This window comes from Rutidosis leptorrhynchoides, chromosome 6 (genome assembly GCF_046630445.1).
Source record: "Rutidosis leptorrhynchoides isolate AG116_Rl617_1_P2 chromosome 6, CSIRO_AGI_Rlap_v1, whole genome shotgun sequence".
NCBI classification, from domain to species: domain Eukaryota; kingdom Viridiplantae; phylum Streptophyta; class Magnoliopsida; order Asterales; family Asteraceae; genus Rutidosis; species Rutidosis leptorrhynchoides.
The window spans coordinates 209,055,567-209,060,663 of NC_092338.1; positions in this window are offsets into that span (position 1 = coordinate 209,055,567).

Here is a 5,097-nt window from a genome sequence, read left to right on the forward strand (position 1 = left end):
GCATTTGGGTTCCCCGCAATATATGCGTCAAAGTAAACACATCGTAACTTATGGGTTTCCCAATGTGATATCCCCCATCTTTCAAACGAAAGTCTCTTATAAACCAAGACATTCTTGGAACGTTCTTCGAATGTCTTACAAACTGATCTCGCCTTAAATAGTTGTGCCGAAGAATTCTGGCCGACTCTAGACAAGATTTCATCAATCATGTCTCCGGGTAGGTCTCTTAAAATATTGGGTTGTCTATCCATTTTGTGTTTTTAAACTGTAAAATAGACAAGAGTTAGTTTCATAAAAAAAAATACTTATTAATACAAGCAATTTTTACATATATCATAAAGCATAAGAACACTATATTACATATATTACACCACACGAATACAACTATCTTATTCCGACTCGCTCGTTTCTTTTTCTTCGGTTTTGGTTCGTTTTGCCAAGTTTCTAGGGATATATGATGTTCCCCTAATACGAGCCGTCGTTGTCCACATTGGTTTAGAAAAACCTGGTGGTTTAGAGGTTCCCGGGTCATTGTTACAACTTAAGGACTTCGGGGGTTGACGATACATATAAAGTTCATCGGGGTTGGAATTAGATTTCTCTATTTTTATGCCCTTTCCCTTATTATTTTCTTTTGCCTTTTTAAATTCAGTTGGGGTAATTTCTATAACATCATCGGAATTCTCGTCGGAATCCGATTCATCGGAGAATTGGTAATCCTCCCAATATTTTGCTTCCTTGGCGGAAACACCATTGACCATAATTAACTTTGGTCGGTTGGTTGAGGATTCTCTTTTACTTAACCGTTTTATTATTTCCCCCACCGGTTCTATTTCTTCTTCCGGTTCCGATTCTTCTTCCGGTTCCGACTCTTCTTCCGGTTCCTCTTCGGGAACTTGTGAATCAGTCCACGAATCATTCCAATTTACATTTGACTCTTCATTATTATTAGGTGAGTCAATGGGACTTGTTCTAGAGGTATACATCTATCACATAATATCAAACGCGTTAAGAGATTAATATATCACATAATATTCACATGTTAAAAATATATAGTTTCCAACAAAATTTGTTAAGCAATCATTTTTCAAGTAAACACGGTCGAAGTCCAGACTCACTAATGCATCCTAACAAACTCGATAAGACACACTAATGAAAAATTCTGGTTCTCTAAGACCAACGCTCTGATACCAACTGAAATGTCCCGTTCTTATTGATTAAAAACGTTCCATATTAATTGATTTCGTTGCGAGGTTTTGACCTCTATATGAGACGTTTTTCAAAGACTGCATTCATTTTTAAACAAACCATAACCTTTATTTCATCAATAAAGGTTTAAAAAGCTTTACGTAGATTATCAAATAATGATAATCTAAAATATCCTGTTTACACACGACCATTACATAATGGTTTACAATACAAATATGTTACAACAAAAATAAGTTTCTTGAATGCAGTTTTTACACAATATCATACAAGCATGGACTCCAAATCTTGTCCTTATTTAAGTATGCGACAGCGGAAGCTCTTAATAATCACCTGAGAATAAACATGCTTAAAACGTCAACAAAAATGTTGGTGAGTTATAGGTTTAACCTATATATATCAAATCGTAACAATAGACCACAAGATTTCATATTTCAATACACATCCCATACATAGAGATAAAAATCATTCATATGGTGAACACCTGGTAACCGACAATAACAAGATGCATATATAAGAATATCCCCATCATTCCGGGACACCCTTCGGATATGATATAAATTTCGAAGTACTAAAGCATCCGGTACTTTGGATGGGGTTTGTTAGGCCCAATAGATCTATCTTTAGGATTCGCGTCAATTAGGGTGTCTGTTCCCTAATTCTTAGATTACCAGACTTAATAAAAAGGGGCATATTCGATTTCGATAATTCAACCATAGAATGTAGTTTTACGTACTTGTGTCTATTTTGTAAATCATTTATAAAACCTGCATGTATTCTCATCCCAAAAATATTAGATTTTAAAAGTGGGACTATAACTCACTTTCACAGATTTTTACTTCGTCGGGAAGTAAGACTTGGCCACTGGTTGATTCACGAACCTATAACAATATATACATATATATCAAAGTATGTTCAAAATATATTTACAACACTTTTAATATATTTTGATGTTTTAAGTTTATTAAGTCAGCTGTCCTCGTTAGTAACCTACAACTAGTTGTCCACAGTTAGATGTACAGAAATAAATCGATAAATATTATCTTGAATCAATCCACGACCCAGTGTATACGTATCTCAGTATTGATCACAACTCAAACTATATATATTTTGGAATCAACCTCAACCCTGTATAGCTAACTCCAACATTCACATATAGAGTGTCTATGGTTGTTCCGAAATATATATAGATGTGTCGACATGATAGGTCGAAACATTGTATACGTGTCTATGGTATCTCAAGATTACATAATATACAATACAAGTTGATTAAGTTATGGTTGGAATAGATTTGTTACCAATTTTCACGTAGCTAAAATGAGAAAAATTATCCAATCTTGTTTTACCCATAACTTCTTCATTTTAAATCCGTTTTGAGTGAATCAAATTGCTATGGTTTCATATTGAACTCTATTTTATGAATCTAAACAAAAAAATTATAGGTTTCTAGTCGGAAAAATAAGTTACAAGTCGTTTTTGTAAAGGTAGTCATTTCAGTCGAAAGAACGACGTCTAGATGACCATTTTAGAAAACATACTTCCACTTTGAGTTTAACCATAATTTTTGGGTATAGTTTCATGTTCATAATAAAAATCATTTTCTTAGAATAACAACTTTTAAATCAAAGTTTATCATAGTTTTTAATTAACTAACCCAAAACAGCCCGCGGTGTTACTACGACGGCGTAAATCCGGTTTTACGGTGTTTTTCGTGTTTCCAGGTTTTAAATCATTAAGTTAGCATATCATATAGATATAGAACATGTGTTTAGTTGATTTTAAAAGTCAAGTTAGAAGGATTAACTTTTGTTTGCGAACAAGTTTAGAATTAACTAAACTATGTTCTAGTGATTACAAGTTTAAACCTTCGAATAAGATAGCTTTATATGTATGAATCGAATGATGTTATGAACATCATTACTACCTTAAGTTCCTTGGATGAACCTACTGGAAAAGAGAAAAATGGATCTAGCTTCAATGGATCCTTGGATGGCTCAAAGTTCTTGAAGCAAAATCATGACACGAAAACAAGTTCAAGTAAGATCATCACTTGAAATAAGATTGTTATAGTTGTAGAAATTGAACCAAAGTTTGAATATGATTATTACCTTGTATTAGAATGATAACCTACTGTAAGAAACAAAGATTTCTTGAGGTTGGATGATCACCTTACAAGATTGGAAGTGAGCTAGCAAACTTGAAAGTATTCTTGATTTTATGAAACTAGAACTTTTGGAATTTATGAAGAACACTTAGAACTTGAAGATAGAACTTGAGAGAGATCAATTAGATGAAGAAAATTGAAGAATGAAAGTGTTTGTAGGTGTTTTTGGTCGTTGGTGTATGGATTAGATATAAAGGATATGTAATTTTGTTTTCATGTAAATAAGTCATGAATGATTACTCATATTTTTGTAATTTTATGAGATATTTCATGCTAGTTGCCAAATGATGGTTCCCACATGTGTTAGGTGACTCACATGGGCTGCTAAGAGCTGATCATTGGAGTGTATATACCAATAGTACATACATCTAAAAGCTGTGTATTGTACGAGTACGAATACGGGTGCATACGAGTAGAATTGTTGATGAAACTGAACGAGGATGTAATTGTAAGCATTTTTGTTAAGTAGAAGTATTTTGATAAGTGTATTGAAGTCTTTCAAAAGTGTATAAATACATATTAAAACACTACATGTATATACATTTTAACTGAGTCGTTAAGTCATCGTTAGTCGTTACATGTAAGTGTTGTTTTGAAACCTTTAGGTTAACGATCTTGTTAAATGTTGTTAACCCAATGTTTATAATATCAAATGAGATTTTAAATTATTATATTATCATGATATTATCATGTATGAATATCTCTTAATATGATATATATACATTAAATGTCTTTACAACGATAATCGTTACATATATGTCTCGTTTAAAAATCATTAAGTTAGTAGTCTTGTTTTTACATATGTAGTTCATTGTTAATATACTTTATGATATGTTTTCTTATCATAGTATCATGTTAACTATATATATATATCCATATATATGTCATCATATAGTTTTTACAAGTTTTAACGTTCGTGAATCACCGATCAACTTGGGTGGTCAATTGTCTATATGAAACATATTTCAATTAATCAAGTCTTAACAAGTTTGATTGCTTAACATGTTGGAAACATTTAATCATGTAAATATCAATCTCAATTAATATATATAAACATGGAAAAGTTCGGGTCACTACAATTATGACGCAGCATACCAGTTCACCTATCAACAGCCATGGAACCCTGATCCGAACATGAATTGGGATCCCTATCCTAATTATCCTCCTAACCCACCTCCTGATCAGTAGAGATAAGTTGGTAATTTATATTTTTATTATTTTAAACACTTAACATTTTATTACATTTATGTAATGTTTGATATTTCTATTATTATTGTGTACTAATATTTTTCTTATAGTTTGAAAGTGGGATGCCAAAGTTCCATTTCAAATTGCATGTATGATTATATTTGTATTGTATGTATTTTATGTTATGCACAAAACAGGATAAAACAACGCGTTTTCAAAGACTGGCATTAAGTTCAGCAAAAGCAAGTAATTCTGACGACAAGATGCAAAATATATGTGAAATAACAACAAGACGGAATGAACAAATGACGTGCACCATTTATCATTCAACAATCAAACGACAATATGTTTGAAACTTTGGTAAAATTTAATCATTTTTCTACGCTAATAACCCTCAATAATTTAAATTGTTTCTGATTTCTTGCAAATGAGGGCATTGCAAGATCTTAAGTGTGGGAAGGAGTTAAATTCTTTCGGATTTTTAAAAATTTTTGATTTAAACACTTGGTTACCATTAAAAATGCTAGTAACGCAGTAGT